A 21,061-nucleotide genomic window follows, 5' to 3' on the forward strand; every position below is an offset into this window, starting at 1 on the left:
AGGACTCGTCAGACTTGCCAGTGACATGGCCTGCAGGACTATTGGCATTCCTGGGGAAGGAGGAAATTGACACTGAGGGAGTTGGTGGGGTGGTTTGCGTGAGCTTGGTTACAAGAGGAAGGGATTTACTGGTCAGTGGACTGCTTCCGCTGTCACCCAAAGTTTTTGAACTTGTCACTGACTTATTATGAATGCGCTGCAGGTGACGTATAAGGGAGGATGTTCCGAGGTGGTTAACGTCCTTACCCCTACTTATTACAGCTTGACAAAGGGAACACACGGCTTGACACCTGTTGTCCGCATTTCTGGTGAAATACCTCCACACCGAAGAGCTGATTTTTTTGGTATTTTCACCTGGCATGTCAACGGCCATATTCCTCCCACGGACAACAGGTGTCTCCCCGGGTGCCTGACTTAAACAAACCACCTCACCATCAGAATCCTCCTGGTCAATTTCCTCCCCAGCGCCAGCAACACCCATATCCTCCTCATCCTGGTGTACTTCAACACTGACATCTTCAATCTGACTATCAGGAACTGGACTGCGGGTGCTCCTTCCAGCACTTGCAGGGGGCGTGCAAATGGTGGAAGGCGCATGCTCTTCACGTCCAGTGTTGGGAAGGTCAGGCATCGCAACCGACACAATTGGACTCTCCTTGTGGATTTGGGATTTCAAATAACGCACAGTTCTTTGCGGTGCTTTTGCCAGCTTGAGTCTTTTCAGTTTTCTAGCGAGAGGCTGAGTGCTTCCATCCTCATGTGAAGCTGAACCACTAGCCATGAACATAGGCCAGGGCCTCAGCCGTTCCTTGCCACTCCGTGTGGTAAATGGCATATTGGCAAGTTTACGCTTCTCCTCCGACAATTTTATTTTAGGTTTTGGAGTCCTTTTTTTTCTGATATTTGGTGTTTTGGATTTGACATGCTCTGTACTATGACATTGGGCATCGGCCTTGGCAGACGACGTTGCTGGCATTTCATCGTCTCGGCCATGACTAGTGGCAGCAGCTTCAGCACGAGGTGGAAGTGGATCTTGATCTTTCCCTAATTTTGGAACCTCAACTTTTTTGTTCTCCATATTTTATAGGCAGAACTAAAAGGCACCTCAGGTAAACAATGGAGATGGATGGATTGGATACTAGTATACAATTATGGACGGACTGCCACGGTTAGGTGGTATAAAAAAACCACGGTTAGGTGGTATATAATACAATTATGGATGGACGGACTGCCTGCCGAGTGCCGACACAGAGGTAGCCACAGCCGTGAACTACCGCACTGTACACTGGTTGATAAAGAGATAGTAGTATACTCGTAACAACTAGTATGACGACGGTATAAAGAATGAAAAAAAAACCACGGTTAGGTGGTATATATTATAATACAATTATGGATGGACGGACTGCCTGCCGAGTGCCGACACAGAGGTAGCCACAGCCGTGAACTACCGCACTGTACACTGGTTGATAAAGAGATAGTAGTATACTCGTAACAACTAGTATGACGACGGTATAAAGAATGAAAAAAAAACCACGGTTAGGTGGTATATATTATAATACAATTATGGATGGACGGACTGCCTGCCGAGTGCCGACACAGAGGTAGCCACAGCCGTGAACTACCGCACTGTACACTGGTTGATAAAGAGATAGTAGTATACTCGTAACAACTAGTATGACGACGGTATAAAGAATGAAAAAAAAACCACGGTTAGGTGGTATATATTATAATACAATTATGGTTGGACGGACTGCCTGCCGAGTGCCGACACAGAGGTAGCCACAGCCGTGAACTACCGCACTGTACACTGGTTGATAAAGAGATAGTAGTATACTCGTAACAACTAGTATGACGACGGTATAAAGAATGAAAAAAAAACCACGGTTAGGTGGTATATATTATAATACAATTATGGATGGACGGACTGCCTGCCGAGTGCCGACACAGAGGTAGCCACAGCCGTGAACTACCGCACTGTACTGTGTCTGCTGCTAATATAGACTGGTTGATAAAGAGATAGTATACAATACTACTAATATACTGGTGGTCAGGCACTGGTCACCACTAGTCACACTGGCAGTGGCACTCCTGCAGCAAAAGTGTGCACTGTTTAATTTTAATATAATATTATTTATCATGTACTCCTGGCTCCTGCTATAACAACCTGCAGTGCTCCCCAGTCTCCCCCACAATTATAAGCTTTATATACAATACATTGATGTGCAGCACACTGGGCTGAGCAGTGCACACAGACTGAGTCACTGTGTGACTGTGTATCGTTTTTTTCAGGCAGAGAACGGATATATTAAATAAAACAAACAACTGCACTGTCTCTGGTGGTCACTGGTCACTGTGGTCGTCAGTCACTAAACTCTGTCTGCACTCTCTTCTAATCTACAGTATCACAGCAATCTCTCTCTCTCTCTCTCTTCTAAATCTAATCTAAATGGAGAGGACGCCAGCCACGTCCTCTCCCTATGAATCTCAATGCACGTGTGAAAATGGCGGCGACGCGCGGCTCCTTATATAGAATCCGAGTCTCGCGAGAATCCGACAGCGTCATGATGACGTTCGGGCGCGCTCGGGTTAACCGAGCAAGGCGGGAAGATCCGAGTCGCTCGGACCCGTGAAAAAAAAAGTGAAGTTCGTGCGGGTTCGGATTCAAAGAAACCGAACCCGCTCATCTCTAGTTTCAATGGTTCAAATCTGTTGTTATGTTCAAATGTTTCTCGTCTACCATACTGTAAATGGCGTGGAGGTTCTTTTTCCCTTCTAAAATTACTCCTAGGTGTACCTGTCTTATAAGACTGTTTAGAATTGTTCTTATAAGATCTGATTTGGTCGTTCTTATAGTCAAATGTGTCCCTCTTAAACTTCCTATATTTATTATCCATTAAATTTTTCTCAAAATGAATGACCCTCTCATTTATTCGTCTATCCTTTTCCTTAAATTCTGCTAGGGGCATATATTTATTCATTGATTTCTTTAGAGTGTCAATTTCTTTTTCAATTTGTTGGACTTTAAACGATCTAAATTTTATAATAGTTTTCATAAGGGCTAATGAGCAATTGTCCAACAGACTGTCCCACTCTTTTTGAAAATCAGTATAATTGGAGAAAATTGAGTATTTAAATAATCTAAGACCCCTTGGTACCATCCCTTTATCTAGATAATTTTGTAGGTTAGTACTATCTAACCAATTCCTAGATTCGCTCTTTAACAAATCCTCTAAAGCATAAAAATCCTTATTCATATCATGTAATTCAGAACCAGGTTTATCAACCAATGAATCACCCCAATTGGTCATGTAGGTTTGCCTCCTATCGCTCCTATCTCTCCTATCTTTAAAATTGGAGAAACAACTCATGACTGCTGCGTCTGGATACAGACAAGGAAAACGCCAAATAGAAAAGCAAAAACCAGACGCGCTGTCACTGCTGCCAGTGCGGGATTGTCAGTCCCAAATATACATATAATATAGAAAAAGGTGTACTGGCGCTAGTAGAAGTTTCTCCAATATTAATAACAAAAACGTGGATGAATTGAAACAGGTAAATAATTTATTCACTAAACAGTTAAAATATCACTTAAAAACAAATAAAGTTGGGCATAGATTGAAGCTGAGAATCAAAATAAGAATAGCTGCTAGTATGCATCCACATGTGATCCGGACTGAGAAATAAAGTTCCCTGGGGAATAGTGTAGTTTAAATACAGCTGGTGTTACCCATGGTGATGGAGTCCTCCAAGAGCTTGGAAAGTAACAGCAGGCAAGCTGTGATGTTTTATGCAGAGGCTGATTAACTCCAATCTGTCACAATCCTGACTGTAGGTTTTATATTTGGTGACTTAACCCTGCCATCTGTCCTGGATCCTGTGTCTTTTCACTCACGGAGTTAAACAGCTTGTCAGCACTGAGTTTTCCTGAGTTCTCTGCCTGAGAGGTAATAGTTAATTAGCTCCACCTGTGGTGATCTCCTGTGTGAGGCTGAATTCAGTAATCTGAAGTTTGGGCCTAAAAGCCAGCATCCTATGTTTTGCAGAAGTTCAGGCTTCAGTGTTCTCTCGGCCTGCTAGGCCTCATTCTACATCACAGCCTTGGCTAGAGTAGTCACATGACAGTGACTGTTCACCTGACCCAGAGTTGTCCAATCCTCTGCCAGCCTGAGACTCTCTGCATCACCTAATCCTGCTCACCAATCACCAAGGACCAGGAAGTATAAGTTGGGAGACTGAGTTGGAAACTGGGCCAGTTCCTTGTGTCACACACAGCTATGTGTGAGCATTCTAGCTGAGCTCCCTAAGGTTGTGATCTCCAGAGCTCCTGTATCCCAGTACCTCAGTACCTCCATGCTTCCAGCACCTCCGTGCCTCTGTGCCTCTGCACCTCCGTGCCTCAGCACCTCCGTGCTTCCAGCACCTCCGTGCCTCAGTATCTCCATGCTTTCAGCACCTCCGTGCCTCAGTACCTCCGTGCTTCCAGCACCTCCGTGCCTCAGTACCTCCGTGCTTCCAGCACCTCCGTGCCTCCGTGCCTCAGTACCTCCGTGCTTCCAGCACCTCCGTGCCTCAGTACCTCCGTGCTTCCAGCACCTCCGTGCCTCCGTGCCTCTGCACCTCCGTGCCTCAGCACCTCCGTGCTTCCAGCACCTCTGTGCCTCCGTGCCTTAGTACCTCCGTGCTTCCAGCACCTCCGTGCCTCAGTACCTCCGTGCTTCCAGCACCTCCGTGCCTCCGTGCCTCAGCACCTCAGTGCTTCCAGCACCTCCGTGCCTCCGTGCCTCAGCACCTCCGTGCTTTCAGCACCTCAGTGCCTCAGTACCTCCGTGCTTCCAGCACCTCCGTGCCTCCGTGCCTCAGCATCTCCGTGCTTCCAGCACCTCCGTGCCTCAGCACCTCCGTGCTTCCAGCACCTCCGTGCCTCAGCACCCCAGTGTCTCTACGCACCCCAGTGTCTCTACGCACCCCAGTGTCTCCACGCACCTCAGTGTCTCTACGCACCTCAGTGCCTCTACGCACCTCAGTGCCTCTACGCACCTCAGTGTCTCCAAGTACCTCAGTGTCTCCAAGTACCTCAGTGTCTCCAAGCACCTCAGTGTCTCCAAGCATCTCAGTGTCCCTAAGCACTCCGTGCCCTTTAGCACAGTTGTACCTGTTATTCTTCACTGATTCATCAGCGCCTTTCCAGTTCTGTCTTTCAGGAGACCTTCAGCGCCCACACGTGCTTCCTGTCTGCCGACCTCATCCTGCATGAGGAGAACCTGGATTCGGCCATCTCTGCCACCGGAAGAGACGCCGAGTCCACAACACTTCCAAACCAGGTCAGTGGTGGTATTCGTGTAGTCCTCCAGTCGCCCGCGCAGACTTTGCTAGCACCGGGTTCACAAAACCTTAGTCATGACACAATCGTTGCTGTAATGATGCAGTCCCACAGAGAAATTTCCAAGGCAGGAATAATCGTATTAAAAGTCCATATCTGGATCCTCACAGGATGGAATGCATATGTTGGTGGCAGCTTGTCACTTAACGCGTTTCCCTACGCACGGTCACCTAGCTTCATCAGAAGTATAACTCAGACTGAAAATGGGATCTATTTAAACCCCTTTAAACACCTAATGCCCATCAGGTGTGATGTAACTAATTATTTCAATCATCCACAAAATTTCATAAAATTAACTCCTTATTATAATAAATATAAGAATTAGGTATTTCGGGAGGCAAACCCACATAAAATTCTAAAGAAACAGCTTTGTTTGCTATATGGAAATGAAAATCATTTAAGCAACAAGTAAGGTCAGAGTTCAGGATAGTCATGTGACCCATCAGCACACAGAGGCCGGGACATCTATATTTATGATTAACCTCTAAATATATCCTCAGTGTTTTACTTACAAGGGGACAGGGCACCTCCGTAGCATTAGTTGTGTCCATGACCTTTAAAACGGTCATTCTTGTACTAATAAGCGATCGCGCCCGCCAGCGATTCAATCACTGTCTTCCAATGAGTACAATTTAACTTTCACCTCCACTTTTCACACCACAAAAATTAATTTTTTAGATGTCAGTCTAGAGATCATTAATAACCAAATAATAATGTCTACATATAATAAGGAAACAAACACCAATGCTTACTTACACTTCACAAGTTCACACTTTAGACCTTGGAAGCAAAACATTCCTAAGGGACAACTCATTCACCTCAGGCGGAATTGTTCTAACTGTGTCACCTTTTCTGAACAGGCGACTAACCTATTAATCTCTTTTAGAGAATGTGGGTACCCAGAAAATATTTTACAGAAAGCTCTCATTGAGATCTCTGCTTTAGATAGGAATATACTTCTAGAACACCATCCTAAGAAAGACAGATATAAAAATAATGAAGATAAGAGTTCCTCTTTCATATGTAGATACAATAGCTGTGCCGGACAGATTCGAAACATAGTAAATAGAAATTTCAAAATTCTAAAACATGATAAGAGTTTTGGGGGAGATACTCCCCTCAGTCCCACAAATAGTGTATAGAAAGAATAAGTCACTAAAAACCCTCCTGGCCCCGAGTCTCTTGAAGAAAGTGGACGATGGTAATATTACTAGGATAAAGCAAGGATCAGAATGGTTGACGAAAAAACCATTGGGTTTCTTCCATTGTGGCAAGAACAAATGCCAAATGTGCTCCCATATGCCGAGGAAACCTCATGTATTGAACTACCAATGAAAAAAGATATATATACAATTAAATCATTTATCAACTGTGATTCTTCTTACATCATATATCTTCTTCAGTGTAGTTGCCGACTATACTATGTCGGCCGTACCACTAGGAAACTTAGAACGAGATTCATGGAACATAAAAGAAATATTGTCAAGGGATATCTAAAACACAGTGTCTCACTTCACTTTCACTCTATTCATCAGGGAGACCCTAGGTGCTTATCTATTGTAGCATTGGAACAAGTGGCTCCTACTGTTAGGGGTGGGGACAGATTTTCAACCTTATGTAAAAGAGAAATCTATTGGATGCTTCAATTCAATTCTGTCCACCCGACTGGTCTGAATGAAACTATGGAACTAAATGTAGTCCTCTAATCTCTCTAGTACCAGCCTGGATGGGGGGGTTAATTAATTCTTTCCCCCTTACTCTTCATTCTCGCTCCTCCCTACCTCCTTTTTTCCTCATATCTATTTTAATATATAGGATTTCAATGTGTGATTTATACCTGTTATTGTAAACACTGTATATTTCTAAGAATTTAGTGTATCATTAAGAATGTTTTTGACCAAAGATCAGTTCACTGAACAAATAATGGATATATATATCAATGTATTTCTCATATGAAAAAGTTGCCGTGGAATTGTTTAAATGTCCACTCCTTTGTATCTGCTTATATTGTTTTTATATATTTCATATGTGTCACAACTGAGGGCTGATGACCGTGACTGGGAGCCTCAGTTGTAGGGGTTTACGGGTACTTGAACTTAGGAGGAGCCATGTGACTCCTGGACATGCGTAAAGACAGTAGCAAGGATGCCCGAAGGCGTGACCACGACAACTGGAAATATCTTTCAGTGATTTTATTAAATGAAAAGTCATAAAACTTGCAAAAACAATAGAAAGTCACAAGTGGAAATTTAGGCGTGCAACTGGTTAATACCAGTAACCTGGAATGTAGAGAAAAGTTCTGTAAACTGTAAATGAACTAGGGTTCGCTGGAAAACTGTAGTTGTTGAAGAGTGGCTGCTGGAAAGCCGGAATACAGACACAGGTGAGTAAGGTGATGTTGTAGAGGGTTAATCACAGAGGTGTCGTGTTACACCACAGAGTGTAACACAGAGGAGTCAGGCTTGAATGCAGGAGAGTTCACTGGAGAATCTGTAGAGGACTGCACACAGGAACCACTGGAGACAAATGAAGCACTGCAGAGAAAAGTCCATGGAAGAACTGCTCACTGGAAACACTGAAGACCATTGAAGCACTGACATCCTTCAGTGCTGGGACAGGCTATTTAAACCCACAGGTTAGCAGGGATTGGTGGGCAATAAACCAGAGACCAGAGTGCAGCTGCTGTGTAATCAGGCTGGGAGCAGAGTGCAGCTGATTGGCTGAAAAGTAACATGTGATGAAAACAAACATGGCTGCGCCCATGTTTGAACTTGGAGGGAAAGACTGTTTGTAACTTGCATGTGAGTTTAACCATGAAGCTGCCAGAATCACAGTAAAGAGATTTGAGACAATGAGATGCAGCATGCTGCACACAGACAGTGCAGATGGAATCCAGGCTTGGGACACTGGGACAGTCTCAGGAGGCATTTGGAAGGTAAATACTAATAAGGAATTACCTGGATCGTGACAGTACCCTCCCCTTTAGGAGTGGCCCCAGGACACTTCTTAGGCTTAGGAAGAAATCTGGCGTGGAAAGCCTGAAGCAACTGGATTGCTAGAAGTCCTCCCAATCTTCTTCATCTGAAAGGACTGAGGAATAACATGTAGAAGGTTCCTTTCCTGGATTAGAAGTACGAGAAAATCGTGCTTTTGAAGCTAGCACTCCACTAAGTCTTAAATTAAATATTGTTCTAGAACGAGGACTTCTCATACAGAGACCTGTAGAGCTTTTAGGTAATTCTGAAACCTCTTCATGCGTGAAAGCATAACAGGAAAGAGCAGGACCTCCCATAATGTAGCTTGAGTCATCAACAAATTCACCTTCGGAACCTGAATTGAATCCTGATGAACTTGAACTGGCTGGAACCAGAGGAGTCTTTGGACTGACGGATAGGACTTGATTAGATTCGAAGGTGCTGGAATCGGCTGGAACCGAAGGAGTCAGAATCCGGTTGGAACCGGAATGAGTGGTATCCAAGTGTTCAGTTAGACCATCCTGGACCAGGTCCATGCTGGATGCCAACAGGGTGGTGCTCTCTGAAAACGGCAAACAGGAGTTCATAACTGCATCTGTAGCACAAAAATTTCCATCTGGGAACTCGGCTCTGGATACTTCCCTTGGGGCTGAAATTTCGGTGACCCCTCCTGGGGTTGGCGAATCAGACACCTCTCTCAGGGTTGTTTTCTCCAGCACCCCTCCTGGGGTTGACAGTTCAGAAACTCCTTTTTGAGAAGGCTCATATGCCCCTAGTAGAGCTTGAACATTGGATACCTTTCCTGGAGCTGTAGAAACAGACGCCCCATCTTGGGTTGCAGAATTAGATTTTCCTTTGGTGAAGAAAGTCTCATTAAATCTCTTTTGTTTCCCGGAATTGGAAATGGGGCTCCTGGACACAGGACCCCAATTGTAGAATTGGGTTTTTCTTTGATCAACTTTTATATTTTTCTTGACCGGCTCAGAAGGAGCTGAAGATTCCACATAGGAAGGTCTGTAACTATGAATGCTGTGATGTGGAGATCTATCCCACTTCCTCGGCTTACGGAGAGAACAGTCTTTAATAAAGTGATCAGAACCCCCACAGTAGAAGCAGAGTTGAAACTGCATGCGACGCTTGCGTTCCTCTTCAGAAAGTCTAGACCGTGGCTTACTCCGGAACTTATCTTTACTTGGAGCAAGGGGAAACGACTTGGACATAGAGAGATTGGCAGCTGTTGCATCTGTGTTCTCAGCAGACTGTGGGAAGGCTTTCATGGAGACGGGAGCAGAGATAATAGGAGTATCACAGAGACACTTTGAAATAACTGGAACGATACTAGAAAGAAGGTCTTGTAACTGAACCAACAGTTGACTGAGAGTCAGGACACTGGATGCCCCTAATCCACGGAGGGTCGCTTGAATTTCATCCTGCCGAGAGGAGAGGTCCTGGAGACAGCGAACAACATGACCTTGAGCCGCCTCCTGACGTTCAAGGCGGATTGCCAGTTCTTGTATCAGCCCATTCGCTTGGGCCTGATCTCCGGCTGGATCCATTTGGTCAGTGCTTACTGTCACAACTGAGGGCTGATGACCGTGACTGGGAGCCTCAGTTGTAGGGGTTGACGGGTACTTGAACTTAGGAGGAGCCATGTGACTCCTGGACATGCGTAAAGACAGTAGCAAGGATGCCCGAAGGCGTGACCACGACAACTGGAAATATCTTTCAGTGATTTTATTAAATGAAAAGTCATAAAACTTGCAAAAACAATAGAAAGTCACAAGTGGACATTTAGGCGTGCAACTGGTTAATACCAGTAACCTGGAATGTAGAGAAAAGTTCTGTAAACTGTAAATGAACTAGGGTTCGCTGGAAAACTGTAGTTGTTGAAGAGTGGCTGCTGGAAAGCCGGAATACAGACACAGGTGAGTAAGGTGATGTTGTAGAGGGTTAATCACAGAGGTGTCGTGTTACACCACAGAGTGTAACACAGAGGAGTCAGGCTTGAATGCAGGAGAGTTCACTGGAGAATCTTTAGGACTGCACACAGGAACCACTGGAGACAAATGAAGCACTGCAGAGAAAGTCCATGGAAGAACTGCTCACTGGAAACACTGAAGACCATTGAAGCACTGACATCCTTCAGTGCTGGGACAGGCTATTTAAACCCACAGGTTAGCAGGGATTGGTGGGCAATAAACCAGAGACCAGAGTGCAGCTGCTGTGTAATCAGGCTGGGAGCAGAGTGCAGCTGATTGGCTGAAAAGTAACATGTGAAGAAAACAAACATGGCTGCGCCCATGTTTGAACTTGGAGGGAAAGACTGTTTGTAACTTGCATGTGAGTTTAACCATGAAGCTGCCAGAATCACAGTAAAGAGATTTGAGACAATGAGATGCAGCATGCTGCACACAGACAGTGCAGATGGAATCCAGGCTTGGGACACTGGGACAGTCTCAGGAGGCATTTGGAAGGTAAATACTAATAAGGAATTACCTGGATCGTGACAATATGGGATTTTTACAGTCCAGCACGATGTGTATTAAGTAATTGTTGATCACGGACTGGGGCCGGTGGTGTGGTTTGCACCCGCGTCCCGTTGGTACAGGTGACACATCTGTGTCACCTATGTGTGTCCTTACACGGCCTCGGAGGGTTCCACACACACATGTGACGGGACAGCGGATCATCCCTCTCAGCTCGTCACAGGTGAGTGGTCATCTGGATTAATTCCAGATGACATGGCATCTCCTGCAATGCGGGAGTCAATCCGGGGCTGTGTGGACACCCAATAGGGATGTGGGGACGACCTCCCCATGGGCTCCGTCCGTTTATGGACACCATATACAATAGAAATGACTGCCGGTGTCTATATTGAGTGTACTTCAGGTCACTTAGTATAATACTATACAACTTTATGAATCCCCCATTGGTTTGAATCTCTTACCCCCCCTGGTCTTAATTATGAACATCCAGATGTGGCACTACTTTAGTCTGCACTGGCGGCCCAAAAATATTTCCTTTTCTATACAAATTAATATTGGCCATCTGTGCCCCCGGACTTGTGATGTTAGTATATATCATGGGGTGTTTTGTATTATTACCTAGCAACCATAAACTCTGGTTCTATACCCCATCCATTAGTTCCGATCACGTGACTTCGGGGAAACACACGGTCATTCGTGCGTCCGGTAATGTGACGGCAATACACGTCACGATTTCTCGGCACTGGTTGCCTAGTAACTACGGACTCCACCATCTTCCTCTCATTGGCTTAGCCCTCCTGCTCCCGTCCACGTGACCCCCGGGGACGTGCTGTGTCCTACGGGATCCCGCTGGCGGGCGCGATCGCTTATTACAAGAATGACCGTTTTAAAGGTCATGGACACAACTAATGCTACGGAGGTGCCCTGTCCCCTTGTAAGTAAAACACTGAGGATATATTTAGAGGTTAATCATAAATATAGATGTCCCGGCCTCTGTGTGCTGATGGGTCACATGACTATCCTGAACTCTGACCTTACTTGTTGCTTAAATGATTTTCATTTCCATATAGCAAACAAAGCTGTTTCTTTAGAATTTTATGTGGGTTTGCCTCCCGAACTACCTAATTCTTATATTTATTATAATAAGGAGTAAATTTTATGAAATTTTGTGGATGATTGAAATAATTAGTTACATCACACCTGATGGGCATTAGGTGTTTAAAGGGGTTTAAATAGATCCCATTTTCAGTCTGAGTTATACTTCTGATGAAGCTAGGTGACCGTGCCTAGGGAAACGCGTTAAGTGACAAGCTGCCACCAACATATGCATTCCATCCTGTGAGGATCCAGATATGGACTTTTAATACGATTATTCCTGCCTTGGAAATTTCTCTGTGGGACTGCATCATTACTGCACCGATTGGAGTTAATCAGCCTCTGCATAAAACATCACAGCTTGCCTGCTGTTACTTTCCAAGCTCTTGGAGGACTCCATCACCATGGGTAACACCAGCTGTATTTAAACTACACTATTCCCCAGGGAACTTTATTTCTCAGTCCGGGATCACATGTGGATGCATACTAGCAGCTATTCTTATTTTGATTCTCAGCTTCAATCTATGCCCAACTTTATTTGTTTTTAAGTGATATTTTAACTGTTTAGTGAATAAATTATTTACCTGTTTCAATTCATCCACGTTTTTGTTATTAATATTGGAGAAACTTCTACTAGCGCCAGTACACCTTTTTCTATATTATATGTATATTTGGGACTGACAATCCCGCACTGGCAGCAGTGACAGCGCGTCTGGTTTTTGCTTTTCTATTTGTTTTTTTCCAAAGATCGGTAAAGTGTTGGATGTGGACCATCCGAGAGTCCCGGTACTATACACTTTACCTAAACTTCACAAGGATAGTAAGACCCCGCCGGGTCGTTCTATTATATCAGCTCGTGGATCCCTATACCAAACGACAGCACAGCTCCTGGACCATCTCTTGCAACCCCTACTACTAAGAAAAGACGCTTTCCTGAAAGATACGACTAAATTTCTGAAACTGCTACGGAACATCCCTGAGGTCCCTAAAGGCACAGTGATGTGCTGCCTGGATGTATGCAGCCTGTATACATCAATACCCCATGAGGGAGGGTTGGCATCCATGAGGAATTTTCTAGTACAATTCCTTGATCCAAGTTTATTTGACCATGATTTATTTTTAAAGTTGCTGGAATTAAGTTTGTATAGGAACTATTTTCTATATGATGGTCATTACTACTTGCAGCGACGAGGGTGTGCGATGGGGTCACCTGTGGCCCCATCGTACGCCAACGTCTATATGTTTGAGCAAGAAGAAAAATTGCTCCTGAATCATCCAATGGCATCTGGGTGTATTAAATTATATACCAGATACATCGATGACATTTTCTTGTTGTGGTCGGGTAGTATGGAACGGTTTATGGCTGTAATGGAAGAGATCAATGGTAGCACGTCTGCTATTAAATTTACATATGTGTGCAGTGAAGTGCAGGCACATTTTTTAGATGTACAGGTGACGATCCAGGAGAGTATTATCGAAATAGAAGTATTTAACAAAGATGTGGATAGAAATACTTTTCTTCTGGCATCTAGAGATGATCCATTACCACTCAAGCAAGGTTTGCCTCTATCCCAAATGATGCGGGTGGCTCGAATAACTAGTGACACAGTAAAAGCTTCTGTCACCATTGATGATTTGATAACTAAATTCACGATCAGAGGATACGACCCTAAGATGCTGTTGGCTAATAAACAACAAGTATTGAGTATGCCGCAATCACGATTGATGCAACCACGTAGTAGTAGGCCTGGTAAAGTTCTACCATGGGCCAGTAGTTTCTCTACAACTAGTCCAGTAATTAAACATGCCACAAAGGCCCTCTGGCCGATTGTGGCTACAGATAGGGATTTGCCATGTTTCAGGGATGTATGCCCTCTTGCAGCATTCAGGAGAGGTCGGAACCTTAAGGATAGACTTATGATCACGGATATTACGGGGAGAGGCATCCCTCGGATGCCCAATGTATATGTTAAATCAGCTGGTTGCTACAGCTGTCATAACTGTACTACCTGTAGATTTATGGTAACGTGCAAAACCTTTCAGCACCCTCACTCACCAAAAAGATATGATATTCGACATGTACTCACGTGTACCTCATCCTTTGTTGTTTACGTGATCACATGCCATTGTGGCTTGTACTATGTGGGCCAGACCTCGCGGAAATTCCGCGAGAGGATGGCTCTACATAGGTCGGCAATTCACTTGTCATTAGAAGGAAAAGCTAATGACCAACCGGTGGCCCGCCATTTTAGAAGGATGGGTCACTCTTTAGCTGATCTGAAATATTTCTTAATTGACCATGTACCAGATTCCCCCCACGGGGGAGATCGGGCGAAATCCTTAATTGTCACAGAGGCAAGATGGATTGTTCGCCTCGACACTATTACCCCAAATGGATTAAACGATAAAATTAAATGGAATAGTCTCTTGTAATTAGATACAGGGGCGTATATTCCAGGCAATGAGAAATTATTTACAGGGTGATGAGTTGTATATCTTAACGGATGGGGTACTGCACGTCTTGGCACTTCTGGAGTAAGCGGGGGAGGTAATTGATGTGGCTATGGTTCATATACTGATATGAGAGTAGTATGTGATATAGCCCTATATGAAGACTAAGAACGCTGTTTTTAGGCATATGTTTTAATGTGGTTTTATTTGTCTGTTCTCCCCCAGCCCTGTCCACTGACAGCACAGTTCGATGATGTAAGGGCTGGTTTCCTCATGCTGGAACGCAAGCAGGAGGTTGCTTGGCAACATCCGCTTGTGTCTACCTGGAAGTGAGGCACCCGTGGACACTCGGCGGCTGCAGCTGTGGACGATCACGGCGGCGGGAGAACAGGAGGGCTATCAGGTATTTAAATGTCTTTTTGTGTGTTTGTTATTTGTTTGTCGGTGAGTCCTGAGGAAGAGGCTGCGGCCTCCAAACATTTTGATGTTAACACCGTAAATAAAGCACGTTTGAGACGAGTCCCTTGGAGTGCCGCGTTATCGTTGGAGGAGTATATATATATATATATATATATATATATATATATATGTGATGTGCACCGGAAATTTTTAGGGTTTTGTGTTTTGGTGTTGGATTCGGTTTCCTGGCCGTGTTTTGGATTCGGACAAGTTTTGGCAAAACCTCCCCGAAAATTTTTTGTCGGATTAGGGTGTGTTTTGGATTCGGGTGTTTTTTTACAAAAACCCCTCAAAAACAGCTTAAATCGTAGAATTTGGGGGTCATTTTGATCCCATAATATTATTAACCTCAATAACCATAATTTACACTCATTTCCAGTCTATTCTGAACACCTCACAATATTATTTTTAGTCCTAAAATTTGCACCGAGGTCGCTGGATGACTAAGCTAAGCGACCCAAGTGGCCGACACAAACACCTGGCCCATCTAGGAGTGGCACTACAGTGTCAGACAGGATGGCACTTCAAAAAAATAGTCCCCAAACAGCACATGATGCAAAGAAAAAAAGAGGCGCAATGAGGTAGCTGTGTGACTAAGGTAAGCGATCCAAGTGGCCGACACAAACACCTGGCCCATCTAGGAGTGGCACTGCAGTGTCAGACAGGATGGCACTTCAAAAAAATAGTCCCCAAACAGCACATGATGCAAAGAAAAAAAGAGGCGCAATGAGGTAGCTGTGTGACTAAGGTAAGCGACCCAAGTGGCCGACACTAAAACCTGGCCCATCTAGGAGTGGCACTGCAGTGTCAGACAGGATGGCACTTCCAAAAAATAGTCCCCAAACAGCACATGACGCAGAGAAAAAAAGAGGCGCAATGAGGTAGCTGTGTGACTAAGCTAAGCGACCCAAGTGGCCGACACAAACACCTGGCCCATCTAGGAGTGGCACTGCAGTGTCAGACAGGATGGCAGATTAAAAAAATTGTCCCCAAACAGCACATGATGCAAAGAAAAAAAGAGGCGCAATGAGGTAGCTGTGTGACTAAGCTAAACGACCCAAGTGGCCGACACAAACACCTGACCCATCTAGGAGTGGCACTGCAGTGTCAGACAGGATGGCACTTCAAAAAAATAGTCCCCAAACAGCACATGATGCAAAGAAAAAAAGAGGCGCAATGAGGTAGCTGTGTGACTAAGGTAAGCAACCCAAGTGGCCGACACTAAAACCTGGCCCATCTAGGAGTGGCACTGCAGTGTCAGACAGGATGGCACTTCCAAAAAATAGTCCCCAAACAGCACATGATGCAAAGAAAAAAAGAGGCGCAATGAGGTAGCTGTGTTACTAAGCTAAGCGACCCAAGTGGCCGACACAAACACCTGGCCCATCTAGGAGAGGCACTGCAGTGTCAGACAGAATGGCACTTCAAAAAAATAGTCCCCAAACAGCACATGATGCAAAGAAAAAATGAGGCGCAATGAGGTAGCTGTGTGACTAAGCTAAGCGACCCAAGTGGCCGACACAAACACCTGGCCCATCTAGGAGTGGCACTGCAGTGTCAGACAGGGTGGCACTTCAAAAAAATAGTCCCCAAACAGCACATGATGCAAAGAAAAAAAGAGGCGCAATGAGGTAGCTGTGTGACTTAGCTAAGCGACCCAAGTGGCTGACACAAACACCTGGCCCATCTAGGAGTGGCACTGCAGTGTCAGACAGGATGGCACTTCAAAAACATAGTCCCCAAACAGCACATGATGCAAAGAAAAAAAGAGGCGCGATGAGGTAGCTGTGTGACTAAGCTAAGCGACCCAAGTGGCCGACACAAACACCTGGCCCATCTAGGAGTGGCACTGCAGTGTCAGACAGGATGGCACTTCAAAAAATAGTCCCCAAACAGCACATGATGCAAAGAAAAATGAAAGAAAAAATAGGTGCAAGATGGAATTGTCCTTGGGCCCTCACACCCACCCTTATGTTGTATAAACAGGACATGCACACTTTAACAAACCCATCATTTCAGCGACAGGGTCTGCCACACAACTGTGACTGAAATGACTGGTTGGTTTGGGCCCTCACCAAAAAAGAAGCAATCAATCTCTCCTTGCACAAACTGGCTATACAGAGGCAAGATGTCCACCTCCTCCTCATCGTCCAATTCCTCACCCCTTTCACTGAGTACATCCCCCTCCTCACGGATTATTAATTCGTCCCCACTGGAATTCACCATCTCAGGTCCACTCATTTCCAGTCTATTCTTAACACCTCACACCTCACAATATTGTTTTTAGGCCAAAAGGTTCTCCGAGGTGGCTGTATGATTAAGCTAAGCGACACAAGTGTGCGGCACAAACACCTGGCCCATCTAGGAGTGGCACTGCAATGGCAGACAGGATGGCACTTAAATAAACTAGGCCCCAAACAGCACATCATGCACAGAAGAAAAAGAGGTGCAATGAGGTAGCTGTATGACTTAGCTAAGCGACACAAGTATGCGGCACAAACAACATGGGATGTGCTGGAATTTGCCCAGATGTAATACACACACAATATTGGTGGCATAGGAGAGCATACCCCTAAACCACACACACACACGGCAAAGCCTGTAAAATTAATTTGGATAATAATAACCCTTTTATTTGGAGCTATTATAATAATATGCAGCACAGGCGAGCGTACCCCTACACCACACAGGGCAAACCCTGTAAAAATTATTTGGATAATAATATAAGTAATGTATATAACCCTTTTATTTGGAGTAAATAATATACAGCAGAGGCCACCACCACTGGACGTATGGCAGCACAAACACCTGCACTGGACTGATGCAGCACAAGACAGCACCACTGGACTGGACTTATACGGCAGTACCCCTGGACTTATACGGCAGTACCACTGGACTTGTACAGCAGTGTCAGACAGGATGTCACTTTATAAACTAGTCCCCAAACAGCACATGATGCAAAGAAAAAACAGAGGTGCAAGATGGAATTGTCCTTGGGCCCTCCCACCCACCGTTATGTTGTATAAAAAGGACATGCACACTTTAACAAACCAATCATTTCAGCGACAGGGTCTGCCACACGACTGTGGCTGAAATTAATGGTTTGTTTGGGCCCCCACCAAAAATGAAGCAATCAATCTCTCCTTGCACAAACTGGCTCTACAGAGGCAAGATGTCCACCTCCTCCTCATCGTCCAATTCCTCACCCCTTTCACTGTGTACATCCCCCTCCTCACAGATTATTAATTCGTCCCCACTGGAATTCACCATCTCAGGTCCCTGTGTACTTTATGGAGGCAATTGCTGGTGAATGTCTCCACTGAGGAATTGATTATAATTCATTTTGATGAACATCATCTTCTCCACATTTTCTGGAAGTAACCTCGTACGCCGATTGCTGACAAGGTGAGCGGTTGCACTAAACACTCTTTCGGAGTACACACTGGAGGGGGGGCAACTTAGGTAAAATAAAGCCAGTTTGTGCAAGGGCCTCCAAATTGCCTCTTTTTCCTGCCAGTATACGTACGGACTGTCTGACGTGCCTACTTGGATGTGGTCACTCATATAATCCTCCACCATTCTTTCAATGGTGACAGAATCATATGCAGTGACAGTAGATGACATGTCAGTAATCGTTGGCAGGTCCTACAGTCCGGACCAGATGTCAGCACTCGCTCCAGACTGCCCTGCATCACTGCCAGCGGGTGGGCTCAAAATTCTTAGACTTTTCCTCACAGCCCCAGTTGCGGGAGAATGTGAAGGAGGAGCTGTTGACGGGTCACGTTCCGCTTGACTTGACAATTTTCTCACCAGCAGGTCTTTGAACCTCTGCAGACTTGTGTCTGCCGGAAAGAGAGATACAACGTAGGTTTTAAATCTAGGATCGAGCACGGTGGCCAAAATGTAGTGCTCTGATTTCAACAGATTGACCACCCGTGAATCCTGGTTAAGCAAATTAAGGGCTCCATCCACAAGTCCCACATGCCTAGCGGAATCGCTCTATTTTAGCTCCTCCTTCAATCTCTCCAGCTTCTTCTGCAAAAGCCTGATGAGGGGAATGACCCGACTCAGGCTGGCAGTGTCTGAACTGCCTTCCTGTGTGGCAAGTTCAAAGGGTTGCAGAACCTTGCACAACGTTGAAATCATTCTCCACTGCGCTTGAGTCAGGTGCATTCCCCTTCTTTTGCCTATATCGTAGGTAGCTGTATAGGCTTGAATGGCCTTTCGCTGCTCCTCCATCCTCTGAAGCATATAGAGGGTTGAATTCCACCTTGTTACCACCTCTTGCTTCAGATGATGGCAGGGCAGGTTCAGGAGTGTTTGCTGGTGCTCCAGTCTTCGGCACGCGGTGGCTGAATGCTGAAAGTGGCCCGCAATTCTTCGGGCCACCGACAGCATCTCTTGCATGCCCCTGTCGTTTTTTAAATAATTCTGCACCGCCAAATTCAATGTATGTGCAAAACATGGGACGTGCTGGAATTTGCCCAGATGTAATGCACGCACAATATTGGTGGCGTTGTCCGATGTCACAAATCCCCAGGAGAGTCCAATTGGGGTAAGCCATTCTGCGATGATGTTCCTCAGTTTCCGTAAGAGGTTTTCAACTGTGTGCCTCTTACGGAAAGCGGTGATACAAAGCGTAGCCTGCCTAGGAACGAGTTGACGTTTGCGAGATGCTGCTACTGGTGCCGCCGCTGCTGTTCTTGCTGCGGGAGGCAATACATCTACTCAGTGGGCTGTCACAGTCATATAGTCCTGAGTCTGACCTGGTCCACTTGTCCACATGTACGTGGTTAAGTGGACATTGGGTACAACTGCATTTTTTAGGACACTGGTGACTCTTTTTCTGATGTCTGTGTACATTTTCGGTATCGCCTGCCTAGAGAAATGGAACCTAGATGGTATTTGGTACCGGGGACACAGTACCTCAATCAATACTCTAGTTCCCTGTGAATTAACGGTGGATACCGGAAACACGTTTCTCACCACCCAGGCTGCCAAGGCCTGAGTTATCCGCTTTGCAACAGGATGACTGCTGTGATATTTCATCTTCCTCGCAAAGGACTGTTGGACAGTCAATTGCTTACTGGAAGTAGTACAAGTGGTCTTCCGACTTCCCCTCTGGGATGACGATCGACTCCCAGCAGCAACAACAGCAGCGCCAGCAGCAGTAGGCGTTACACTCAAGGATGCATCGGAGGAATCCCAGGCAGGAGAGGACTCGTCAGACTTGACAGTGACATGGCCTGCAGGACTATTGGCTTTCCTGTCTAAGGCGGAAATTGACACTGAGGGAGTTGGTGGTGTGGTTTGTAGGAGCTTGGTTACAAGAGGAAGGGATTTAGTTGGCAGTGGACTGCTTCCGCTGTCACCCAAAGTTTTTGAACTTGTCACTGACTTATGATGAATGCGCTCCAGGTGACGTATAAGGGAGGATGTTCCGAGGTGGTTAATGTCCTTACCCCTACTTATTACAGCTTGACAAAGGCAACACACGGCTTGACACCAGTTGTCCGCATTTCTGTTGAAATAATTCCACACCGAAGAGGTGATTTTGTTTGTATTTTGACCAGGCATGTCAATGGCCATATTCGTCCCACGGACAACAGGTGTCTCCCCGGGTGCCTAACTTTAACAAACCACCGCACCATCCGCTCCTCCTTGTCAATTTCCTCCCCAGCGCCAGCAACACCCATATCCTCATCTTGGTGTACTTCAACAGTGACATCTTCAATTTGACTATCAGGAACTGGACTGCGGGTGCTCCTTCCAGCGGGCGTGCAAATGGTGGAAGGCGCAAGCTCTTCCCGTCCAGTGTTGGGAAGGTCAGGCATCGCAACCGACACAATTGGACTCTCCTTGGGGATTTGTGATTTAGAAGAACGCACAGTTCTTTGCTGTGCTTTTGCCAGCTTAAGTCTTTTCTTTTTTCTAGCGAGAGGATGAGTGCTTCCATCCTCATGTGAAGCTGAACCACTAGCCATGAACATAGGCCAAGCCTTCAGCCGTTCCTTGCCACTCCGTGTCGTAAATGGCACATTGGCAAGTTTACGCTTCTCCTCAGACGATTTTGATTTAGATTTTTGGGTCATTTTACTGAGCTTTATTTTTTTGGATTTTACATGCTCTCTGCTATGACATTGGGCATCGGCCTTGGCAGACGACGTTGATGGCATTTCAAAATCTCGGCCATGACTAGTGGCAGCAGCTTCAGC

This window comes from Pseudophryne corroboree, chromosome 7 (assembly GCF_028390025.1).
Source record: "Pseudophryne corroboree isolate aPseCor3 chromosome 7, aPseCor3.hap2, whole genome shotgun sequence".
NCBI lineage: Eukaryota > Metazoa > Chordata > Amphibia > Anura > Myobatrachidae > Pseudophryne > Pseudophryne corroboree.